Source organism: Montipora capricornis, chromosome 8 (assembly GCF_036669925.1).
Source record: "Montipora capricornis isolate CH-2021 chromosome 8, ASM3666992v2, whole genome shotgun sequence".
Classification (NCBI taxonomy): domain Eukaryota; kingdom Metazoa; phylum Cnidaria; class Anthozoa; order Scleractinia; family Acroporidae; genus Montipora; species Montipora capricornis.
Window position 1 is genome coordinate 30,476,723 of NC_090890.1, and position 12,500 is coordinate 30,489,222.

General features: G+C 39.1%; 1 protein-coding gene and 1 long non-coding RNA gene across 5 annotated transcripts in view; both read left to right on the top strand.

Moving 5' to 3' along the window:
• The window catches only part of LOC138060613 (thymidylate synthase-like), a 12,540-nt gene extending 12,440 nt beyond the window's left edge, over window positions 1–100 (top strand). For all 4 annotated transcript variants that reach the window (XR_011134394.1, XM_068906455.1, XM_068906456.1 and 1 more), the window contains one exon: window positions 1–100. This exon is cut by the window's left edge. The gene's annotated coding sequence lies outside the window, so the exon portion shown is untranslated.
• Window positions 101–300: 200 nt separating this feature from the next.
• On the top strand, window positions 301–4,067 carry LOC138059279 (uncharacterized). The gene is made up of 3 exons (XR_011134190.1): window positions 301–483; window positions 1,289–1,348; window positions 3,596–4,067. It is a non-coding gene; the product is annotated as an uncharacterized lncRNA (long non-coding RNA).
• Window positions 4,068–12,500: the final 8,433 nt, after the last annotated feature.

Consider the following 12,500-nt stretch of genomic DNA (forward strand, 5'->3'; position numbering starts at 1 on the left):
AGTACTGTAAATTGTTCGTTGAAAGTAAACATAGTATTTTTCAGTAAATGATTTTTTTTAAGGAAAGTGTGTTGCATTGGAAAATAAAAGAATATGAAAAGTTTTGTTTGAAGTGTTTCCTAACGCAAGGGTATACATGGGTAAACATGGGTATAGAAGGATTTATGGGGTATTCCCGGGACAATATACGTAGTCTTACATAAAGTACTATCCCCACCAAGGCAGCATCTGTCCTTTAGCGTGACTGCTATTTGTTGTGTGACCAGTGACTGGAATTGTGGCTGAAAAACACTGGGTTCCAGCTTGTAGTCGGCCATTTTTCATCACAGTGCCTTGATCTCACGTAACATCCCGATCAACTAACTAACTGTGGTCGTAACGATGCGTTGTTTAAGGAAACTATGAAGATGACGGACTTCATATTCTAATGAAAAAGAGGCAACCTCTTGAAGCAACACTCGTCTTGGCTGGAAGCTTCGAGGAGTAAGTGCTGATATTGTTCACGATCGTTGTTGTTTAGAAATTTTATTGATTATTCAGTGAATCCAGTTGAGCTTTAAAAGCATTACAATTCCTGTGGCTCTTAGGAGGCAAAGTTTTCAGTTATTTCATTTCGCCTATTGATAATAAAAACGGTTATTTTGCTATTTGGAGGTCCACTGGGTCATAAGAAATTTTAATATTGGGAATTTTGCGCACATGTGGGTCACAGGGAACCCAGCACCACTGCCTAAAAGGAAAACCAATTTGAATTGGAGGTCGGGAAATACATTCAAGAACACAGCCGCAAAAATGTTCAGTTTTAAAAGTCCGACCCTATGATTGAAATTTGTTGCTCTTTTTTAAAAAATGTGTTTGCTTGTATTTTCAATTTTGGGTGGTTCACTCCAGCTTCCTACCAGTGATCTTGTTCTTACTGGTGTAAGAAAGAAAAGATGCAAAGAATGAAGAGTTATTTATATTATTTTCTATGAAGATGATGAAATGGTATATGAAATGAATCATTTGAACTGCGGATATGAAATCAAGTGAAGCTATGATCTTCGCAGTTATAAAGGCAATCTTTACAATTGCGTAGAGAAGCCTGAAAAATTCAGGACTTCAACGCAGTTTAAACCCCGTGACCTCGCAATTCCGTTGAAGTCCTCAATTTTTCAAGCTTCTCTACGCAATTGTAAAAATTGCGTTCATAACTGCGAAGATCATAGCTTAACTTGATTTTTATGAAGAATTGTCACACTAGCTGTTGCATTGGTGAGAGACTAATAATTTGTTGTGGTGTTTTCAGGCGTAAAACATGACAAGTTCCAACAACTTGCGATTTGCAGTTAAGCATCTCTATAAACAGGTCAGAGAATTTTGATGCAAGAAGAAAATTTTTTTTGTAGACTTTGATACTTGGGATGAACACAGTCCTGTTAGACACAACATTCACAGAACTATGATGTCCAGATTTTTTTGTCATTGCAGTTATAAACATTATTACCCTGCAAGCATAGTCTCCAAAGAAAAGACAGGACGAAGAAAGGAGACGCTGCAGAAATCATGGTCTTTCCCTTTTGAGCATGCGTGGCGGTTGCCAAGAAACACTCTCATTTCGGGGCAGATTAACTAAATTAACCATAAATCAAATAAAAAATTCAGGCAAAATTGATTCGTAATCAATCAAAAAGGTATTTTCGAAAAAATAACACTCACCATTTAACTACGCAATGAGACTCATCGACTACAATTCCGATGATGCGATCTTCGAAATCCTTCATGGTCTTGAAGTGTTTGGAAAGAGTCCCCGGGCTAGTAAGTCCTCGTTTACCCCATTGACTTCCTCAAGCTTTGCAGCCTTAACTCCAAGCTTCTCACAGAAAGAAACTTGGTCGCCCATAACTGCACGAAGTGGAGCTATCACAATGAACTCAACAGGATTCGGAGGGTGCCGGCTCAGATGTTTTAGTATTGGGATTGAAATATGAGGGATTTAATTTCAGTGTCCTGTCTAACATGTCTTGACCTTACAAACTTTTAAGGGCTTGTCTTTGCTCAGCTGGTAGATGGATCTGGCTCCTTTCAGTGAAAAATGCAATTGTTTTAAAGATTTTGGTTGAATACAGACATTCCGACATGTTTGTTTTGAACTAAACCAGGGTCTCAAGTTTGGTCATCAGATAGCCCTCTTAGGGTAAACTCGCACATCAAAACAGGTTTGGAACCTGAATTTCTGCATCTCGTTATCCAGATTAATGGATAACAGCATCTGAAAGAAGAACACGATTTCTGCAGAGTCTCCTTTCCTTGTCCTGCCTTGGTTTGCTGGAGACTCTGCTCGCAGGGCACAATGTTAACTTAAAAAGTAACAAAAGGAAAGATTGGAAAATTCAGGCTTAAATTGGACTCAAAGTCATGACCTCTGCAATATCAGTGAAGTTCTGCACTAACGGATTTCAAGAAAATTTGAAGTTAGTGGGTGGATTCAGTGGCAATGGAGAGCGGGGGGGGGCTTTTTCTTACAGTTTTTTTTTTGGCTTCATAAAGGACTTAGTACCGCTAATTTACACTGCTAATACCCATACCAAGACCTAGTCCCACCACTTTCAAACATACTCAGTGGCCCCTGGGTTTGAGCAGAATAACTGTCCTTTGTCATTGTCAAAGTGAATTTTAATCTTTGGTTTGAAAGAATATGGCTTAAGTTTAATTGCTTCAGTTTGGGGGAAAAAGAGGCCAACTTCTCTTAGTGAAATAGCTGGCCCTTTTTGTTGGCTGTAATTTTTTCAAAAATTTAAGGTAGCTCTAAATAGGCTCCCATTAATTTTTTTATAATTTTGCCAACAGTTATACCTCAGATTGCTAATTACTATTCTACAATAAAAATGGGGGTCACTGAGTTCATTTTTTAGGTATAAGCGAGGAAGTTGTAACCTTTCTAATAAGAAGTTCTCTTAATTTAAAAGTGGTTACACTGGTTCCAATCTAATAAAAAGTGTATCTTTTTTTTCAATATTTGTCGAGAGAGACTTCAACCTTTTTAAGCCACTGTATTGGCGACTTCTCGGCTTTAATAAGACTGTTTTTAAAAAACTACTTAAATGCTTACAAATAAATTTCTTTTTTACTGAAAGATTGAAAAATATCTCTATTTTCTGTCCATGGCATCCCCTCTTTCTGATGCCATCACCTAACTCCAATTAACTGGCACGATGCATGGCTTAGTTTTTGCACGGTTGATAGACACAGCTTGAGAAATAAACAGAAAACTCAAAATGTCAATAACTCTATACAGAAATATGTCCAAAACAGCGATGGTACTGTACGTGACAATCAAGGATAGTTTGAGAGCTTCTGTCTCCCCAATGATCAACTGTCATTCACATAGCAAATGGTTTGATGAAAATCAGCAATAGTTAAGCTGACGCATGCAGACTTCTAGTACCAGGCCCTGATGCATGAAAAAGACAAGTAAAAAAATTTTAGCATAGTCCAGAGTATAACTTTAAAGAATTTTAAAGAATGCCCAATGTGACATAACTTCATTATTCTCGTTTTTTTTTTTGATGAACTATAAGTAAGAGGTTCTGTTTCATTTTCCTTTCTTTTGCAGTTATTGTATCTTGGAAAAGATTATCCAATGGGTGAACAGTACTTCAAGAACAAAGTTAAGCAAGCTTTTATGAAGAACAAGGATGTGAGGGATCCTGAAAAAATCAAGATGTTAATCGCGAGAGGAGAATATGTGATCAAGGAAGTGGAGGCATTGTATATGTTGCGGAAGTACAGGACTTTGAAGCAGCGTTACTATAATGAAGGATGATGGCTGGAAATAAATAAAGTGTTTTAAGTTTTTATCAACACCAGAATTTATGGCCTGGAAATTTTCGGCCTGAATCACCCGAAGACAATTTGGAAAGTGCTTATTCTGTAAAACTAATGCAAGTTGCAGATGAACATGGTTTGTACTCGGGAAGGAAAAATACTATGTTGGATGTAGTTTAAAAAGCAAAGTGAAAAAGCCCTGGGTTGTCGGACATTTTCGCTGAGCTTTAACATGTATTAAAAATCGTGCATCAAAAAAATCAGTTTGTTTTTGGGAAAGGGATTCATTACAACAGCCTAGGTTCACTGCACGTTGATTGCTACAACAGATCACGAATTACTAAGGTGGCTTTATTCTTGAATTTTATCCAAGAATAGGCCATTTTACAGTTGTTTGCTCTGCGACCTAGCCTATGAATGGCTGCGAGGCTGCCGGTGACCTTGCATTAATACAGCCCCAACTGCTTTTATCATGCAAATTGTGTTGTTGTAATTCTAATTAGTCCGTATTAACATTACAAAAGCACGGAGGTTTGTATCAAAACAGGGTCACCGGCAGCCTCGCTTCCACTCGCAGGCCAGGTAACTTAGCTAGAACTGTAAAATGGTCTATTGTCAGTTGCACCCAACGAGACGATTCAATTAAATAGGCAGCTTATGAGAAAGCTGAGGATCTTAAGCATCAACAAGAGAAACGAAAACGTAAAAAATCTACATAATTATTTAAAATGGTCTGTTTTCGAGTGGAGGAAGATGTTGTTTATGAGCAAAAACAATAGATTTACCTTGTCGTTCCCTACAAAACAACAACCTGAAGTGACCAAGTTTGCTATAAATGGTCACCAGGTGGGAATAATATATTTTTTTAATCCCCTCAGTTAACTTTCGCTACTGACCGCCGTGAGTACTAGCCTCTGACGCAGACGTTCTCAGGGTTTCCTCAAACGTTGCACGTGGGGGATGGGGGGGGGGGGGGTGAAGCCCTAAGAAGGTCTGGGTGGGAGGCTGCCATGCAACTGGCACTTCCTTGTGATGTTGAAAAGGGTGTCAGTAGTCGCTCGGCTTGGAAGGTGTGAGTCCACATTCCAAGAATAAAATTATTAGTGAGAACGGCGCTGATATTTAGAGAGAAAGTTGAAAATTCATGGTCAGGTGCTCTCGTCCTCCAAAAGACCTCAAATTTGATCATTTCACGTCGTTGTCAAGACGAGAACGACAAAGAAATGTATCAAAATGTAAAACGCAGGTGCAGGGCATGCAGAGCCATTATTTTTGCTAATAAAACCTATTTTCATGTGAAGTTCTCGTAAACGTCGATGTCGTCCTTGCCTAAGCTCCTTAATGACAACTGAACCAAACCAACCTCGTGCCCAGGGTCTTCTCCGCTTTTAATTCTGGGGACGAGGTTTTAACCAGCTCGCCCTGTAAACGAGGTTTTGTGATGACGTTTTCGTTGTACTTGCCGTCGTCGTAGCTTTAAGGAGCCTAAACAAGGACGGTGACGAAGAAGCTTTATTGGGAAACAAATTGTTTGCTGGATTGAAGGGGTAGTTTCTAAAGAAACTGTGGTGCTGCGTCGGTGGGAAAGTAGTATACAAAAATTTGGTTTTATCAACGAAGTTGATAATGTAAATTGGCCACCGTACAGAGATTCTAACAGCTGACGTTTCGAGCGTTAGCCCTTCGTCAGAGCGAATCGAAAAACGAATGCAAAACTCGTCTTTTCATTGTTAACACTAGCAAAATATAGGAATCTAAGTGATCTGTTGAGATCACCGATCGTTTCACATGTACTTCCGCAAATGTCATTTATTGCATAACCTGTACGTTATGCAATAAATTATACATTGGTGAGACAGATAGACGACTAGGTGACCGATTCCGCGAACACCCTCGCGATGTTGAGAAGAATGACAAGGATGCATCTAGGCCAGTCGCTCGCCATTTTAATCTGCCTAACCACTCCAAAAAACACATGGCTATCTGCGGCCTTTCCCTACATCTAGGTACGACGGAAAGCCGCAAGAATCTGGAACAAAAATTCATCTTTCAAATCGGCACCCTTAATCCTCACGGTATTAACGAACGCTTTTCATTTAACTAATATATTCCTATTTTTCACGTTGCCATGTTACCACCAATAGCGTAGCTCCTACTCTACTATAAAAACTACACGTAACCCATAATCCCTCGATTCGCTCTGACGAAGGGCTAACGCTCGAAACGTCAGCTTTTAGAATCTCTGTACGGTGGCTAATTTACATTATCAACTCCGTTGATAAAACCAAATTTTGTTTGCTGGATTGTTTGCTGGTGATAGCTTTCAGCTATTTGAATTTGCGCAAGGGAATTATATCTCCCAAATATTTTGGGGCACTTCAATTTCTGCATACGAATTCCGGACAGACCTGATTATTTTAGCTGCCGCTTTAAGCAGTCGTTATCCATAACAAGGAACTTAAAAATCTCTCTTTGCTTGAAATTGGACTCACCAGGGCTCATAAAGCTTATTTTGAGCAAATTAAGAACTTCTGATTTTAAAAATCTGCATTAAAATACACCTTGGACAAGCGAGTTTGTTCAAATTGCGGTATCCGTTAATTTTTAGCGCGGTATTTCGGAAATTTTAATCCGAAAAGTTCGGAATTGCGGTATGATCAGACCCTACGGCAAGCGGTTCACGGTATTTGGTGCAGAAATTACGTTACTATCAGACTTCCGGTTGCTCCAGGGGAAAATAAATTGGAAAGTCTGAAGCCTTCCTTCTTGGTGAGAGATCACTCTTTCCATGCGATTCATTTTAACAATCGTTTGCTGTACTGACGAAGGTAATCCGCGTGCTCAGAGCAAAATGGGGAAGGTGATGTAATGTATCTAGCTGTTTGAACGCGGTATTTCGGTATTTGCCAATTTTTGACGCGGAAATGCGGTATGGCGCAACCCCCAATGTCTCTCTCTCTCTCTCTTCATAGTTGTTATCTCATATAAAAGTGAATTCAGTCCTGAGTCCCAACGAAATTATCAAGGGGACCTTTCCATATTTCACTGGAGAGCAGAACACTCAAATTCTGGCTGATCAATACTACTGAAAACCAAAGTACTCTTTATTTTTGTGGTATCTTTTTCCTGTTTGACTCAAATATCCTTCTGTACTGTTCGTCTTTGCGGTGCGTCTTGTCTGTTTTTTTTTTGTTGTTGTTTTTTTTTTTGCATTGTTCTTAGCAATATAGCAGGTCCATATCAGCTGTATGGTTGCCAATTTTATTGACCTGCTGTATCAAATAAAGTATTGATTGATTGATTGATTGTGCCTATGGGACCTGATGCAGACTAGCTACGAAGGTGTAAATATTGAGATGCTATTACATTTTCGAGCGACAGTACGAATTGTATAAGTGTCGAATAGAGAACAACGACAAGCGGGAGTACATCATCGATATCCTGCATACTTCAGACTGGCTCAAGACAGTCCAGTCCATAAATGATGAGAGGCTAGTTGCTGCCTAATGGATTTTGCCCTCGTTAAGTTGGTCAATTACTTTAAACTTTACATTAGTTTCTGTCAGTACCTGCATTATCCCACACCAACTTCATCTTAGGAGCACGATGACAACAGGCTAGCAGTAGGTCGTCTAATAGGACATTTGCATTATGACGCAATTTGACAACAAGTCCCACTGGGAATACAAAATTTGAATAAGAAAAGAAAAAAACAAACTGAATTCTGGTAGTTGTTGTCAAATGAGGCTATCGTGAAAGCTGCCTATTTACAAAATATCCATTTTGTAATTTGGATTCAGCATACCGTTTATGGTAATATTCGCACTGCATCGGGATTTACAGCGAAATGCGTCTGAAGAGGACTCTCTCTCTCTTTCTTTTGGTTTCCTCCTTCATGGATTATTAACATGTTTTTACAACTTTTGTTTCTCGTCGTTCCAAGTTGTTCGTTGTGTAAACTCCAACAATTGAACAGCTTTGAAAGGTGCGGGAGACTAAGGGCATAAAATTGGACATCGCTTTAACGTTGGGTTCTCATGTCCTCTACTTTGCTTCAAATTTGATCTTTTCAAAGTCGTTTTCAGGACGGAAAGGTACGAAAATCTAAAATGCACCTAAAGTGCCAGCTTGTTTTTAATATCATTGAAGCTCTCTTCAAAGCTGAGATGAGAAGCGACGCAATAAACATTTACCCCTTTTTACTGATACTGCGATGAATAGTTGTGCGTTCGATCGAAGGAGAACGCGTTCTTATTTTGTTCAGATTGGGTGATTGTGTGGTCTTGACAAAGAGAATCGTGATTTTTCTCCGTAAAGGACACCAAAATATCCTCCCCGAAGATTCTTTTGTTGTTTGCAGGGGAACCATCTCGTGGATTCTCGCGCGCGTATCGATCTCGATCAGAGGCACATGACTTTGAAGAGTTTAACTCTGGTTCAGAGCGTTTTTTTTTTTTTAGTTTGAACATTTCCTTATTTGGATATAACGCAGCTCGTGCATTTTCCCGCGCGTGCAGCTTCGGTCTTATTCTTGTCCATATTTGGGCATAAAATTGGTGTCATGTGCTTCTGTCTCAATCTGATGACAGTCTCCTTTTGCCAGTCACATGCTTAGTTTTCTCGCTTGGAACCCTACGGAAACACAGGCCAAGCAACTGTCGAACGCACTTCAATAATCCGAGATTAATACTAGTTTTTAGCATGTATCGGCTGCAAAACTTGGGGATGAAAAAAAAAAGTACTAAAACGATTATGAGAAGTCATTTCGTTAATTTCCCGGGGTAAAGAGTTCTTTAGTGCCAATCGTCCCAAAGTGAACCAATCAGGGCGCTTGAAATGCGTCGTCCTGGTGATATAATACACGCTAATTATTTGAGTGGCTGCAGCGTAGCTTAAGGAACTTTCAAGATTACTTGGTATCAAGGAAAGTGATCACTTCTCATTTTATCTCATTTTCAGCTTTACGTAAAACAAAAGGCAAAAATAGTAGAAGAAGTCAATTATTTTGTCTCAGTTCTGAAAATATGACGGATGAGTAACACAAAAAAGTTGTTTATATTTAACCTTTCAGACTATTTGATTGTTTTACTTTTTTTTAAAAGAAACAGTATGATTTTTGGGAGAGAATTATCGCAGTGATTAGTTTGAACACAAGGTTCGCGTGCACTGATCAAAACAACGAAGAAGGAGTGCAATGCAGAGAACAGTCCTTCTGCGGTTGAGACGTTTCCAATGAACGTATTAGTGTAAAAACGTTTTAATTTTTACTTTTCAAGCCTTAGCATACGTCTGCAATGAAAATTTCTCACGCACAGCATGAAAGCATTATTATGTTTTTGCACTTACTAAAATGGTTAATTTCGGTGGCTCTTTTTTAATAAATTGTTCCTTTGTTAAGTGCTAAAAGGAAAGGAGAAAATTACAGTTGGTTGTTGAGCTTTTGTTTTTATAAAAATACATACTTCAATTGTAACGCTTTCAATTTGCAAGGCAAGTTAACGTTTAGTCACGAACGAAGGACTTATTCGATAATTTCTTGTTGTTGCGTCCAATTGCTTCGTTTTTCAGCGGTAAAGCGATAAATACCTTCTGTCCTCGTAGACAAGTACATCATATATCGGCTTTTAGCCAAAACAAAGTAAGTGCTCACGGTACACAGGCGTGCCTCTATGATCTATAAAATCATGAAGCTATGGTCCTCGCAGTTATGAACGCAATTTTAGCAATTGCGTAGAGAAGCCTGAAAAATTCAGGACTTCGAATTGAATTTTTCAGGCTTCTCTACTCAATTGCTAAAATTGCGTTCGTAACTGCGAGGATCATAGCTTCACTTGACTTTATATCCGCAGTTCAATATATGATTCATTTCATCAGTATATCATTTCATCTATGATCTATAGAAGGAAGGCCTTGGTATTTATTGAAGTCATGATCCCTCATATTGAAAAGAACGTATAGTACAAATGTGGAGCCGGATCGACTCGAATCGTTTAACTCACATCAATTTAATTACGGCCTTGCAAAGCAAAAAGGCTAAACATTTGTTCAGTTAGTTATCTTGACGATTAAGGAAAGAGTGATTCTTGGAGACTGATCTCTCGACAAAAAAAAGTTCAATAATCCATCTAAAAGTTTGCTCGAAACAGTACGTGTGTGTGCTTTGCGGCTTTCAAAAGCGTTAGCGCCACGAAACAAAAAGACTTTCTGAAGCATTGAAGTTAGTTCTGATTGGCTCATCTTGCTAACTTTTTGTGGTTCTCTCTCGTGAACGGCCTTGCGACTTAGTTTGCAACTCTTTGAAGCAAACGATATACGTGAACATTTCAGAACATTGTAGATAGTTGAGGCTTGTTTTTTTTTTATTTGCAAGTACATTCAGGATTTTCATGTATCCATGTACCTAGGTGTGAATTTACTGTTTTTAAACAGTAAACACACAGTATACATTAATGCTATTTATTGCGTTCCAACGAAGGAAGACGCATTCGTGTCGTTTTACGAAAGTCCCGAATATGTTTCGCGGGTATCGGCCGTGATGCCATGCGATTTCAGGGTATGGAGCCATCTTGGACTGACTGGCCGACGGGCACATCACCTCGATTTGATGTGATTGTGAATCTGTCATGCCTCGACATCGGGTTTGTATGGCAATGCCCGCATGCCCAAATCAAAGCGCTATAAAAATTCCTCATATTTCTTTGCAGTTGTGGGTGTTGGTTGCTCGAAACTCACCAAGGAGCTACGCCAGGAAATCGTAAGTTATCTTTTTCCTTTTCCCGCACTTAGCAGCAACTTAGCTTTCCGTTTAGCCACTCTCATTTTCGCCAAAACTAGGTTTTTTAGTCACATCAATTTCATCGGCTGTTGCCTCAATTTTCCAACCTTTCCTCGGAAGAGTGGGCGGCGGTTAAAAATCTTAGTAAACGCAATGACATGGTTGTCAAATCGGCCGACAAAGAGAAGCTTTGCAACAACTTTCTGATACCTCGTTTTATGCCAAAATCCAGAAAGATATCACCTCCACAAATCAAAAACTTGTCAAAGACACCATTCAGAATCTTATAGTTAATCAGGAATCACCGGACACTGCAACTAATCTCATCATCACCACCCCTAGAACTTCGTGCATTTACTTTTTGCCAAAAATTCACAAACCTAACAACCCAGGTCGCCCTATCGTTTGTGACTGTAGTTGCCCCACCGAACTCATTTCTAGCTACTTAGACAGGATTATGACGCCTATCGTCAAATCTTTGCCATCATACATTAAAGACAGTACAAAAAACGTACTAAAAATTTTCCGCGATTTCAATTTCTCCGGCCAAGACAAATTTATTTTCACCATGGACATTACATCTCTGTACACAGTCATTCCCAATAGCGAAGGTCTTCAAGCACTTAATTAAACATATTCGTATAAAAATAACAACTTCCTTTAATTTTCCAGACATGTTTCGACGGTACATCCGTCATCTTCAGTGTTACATATTTTGAAATCGCCGTTGAATTTAAAGCACGCGCGATCTTACAAACTTCGTTACATTGCGTTGTCAATATTGCGTATTAAATCAAAACAGAACAAAACAAAAATTTAAATGAGTGACGCTTAGTTCCTTACAGGGAGAGAGTCAGGTTAATGTGTTTCACCTGCTGGTTGAGATCGGGCTTCTCCCATTTTATATACATGGATTCCTTAAGCTTCACTTGGTACTTAGTACGCAATGTAACGAAGTTTGTAAGATCGCGCGCGCTTTAAATTCAACGGCGATTTCAAAATATGTAACACTGAAGATGACGGATGTACCGTCGAAACATGTCTGGAAAATTAAAGAAAGTTGTTATGTTTATACGAATATCTATATTGTTGCTGCTATCTAGACCTTTTGGATCAATCAACTTAATTAAACACTTTTTCGATCAACGAACTGTCAAAGAACCAAGCTCGGAAACGCTCCTCCGCCTTGCCGAACTAGTTTTAACGCTTATGTTTTTCATTCGCCGTCAGCTATTATAAACAAATTAACGGTGTAGCGATGGGCACAAGAATGGGACCTAGCTATGCTAATCTTTTTGTAGGATATGTTGAACACCAATTTTTTAATCAGTACAACGGCCCCAAACCTGAACTCTACGGCCGCTACATCGACGACTGCATCGGCGCTATTTCATCCAGCATAGTAGAAATCGATCAATTTATAATCTCCGTCAATTCTTTTCATCCGGCTCTTAAATATACCTGGGAAATTTCGGAAACTTCATTGGCTTTCCTAGATATCAAAGTTTCTATTACTGGCAACGTGCTATGTACCAGTGTGCAGAACAAACCTACAGATTATCACAGTTATTTGTTGTATTCATCATCACATCCATCACATGTCAAGAACTCCAATCCTCATTCTCAATTTCTTAGACTTCGACGTCTATGCAGTGATGACTCCGATTTTTCCAGCAAATCAGAGGAGATGTGCCAGTTCTTCGAAAAAACATTGCTATCCTGTCTCTGCGGTCAAAGTGGGCCATCATCGCGCCCAACAATTTGATTGACAGTCAGCACTACAAACGTCACAAAAAGATAAGAATGACAGAACTCCATTCACCCTCACTTTCCATCCTCATAATCACGCAGTCAAAAGCATCATTCTTAATAATTTTAAATTACTCCAAAATGATCCCGAGACTGGTAGAATCTTTTC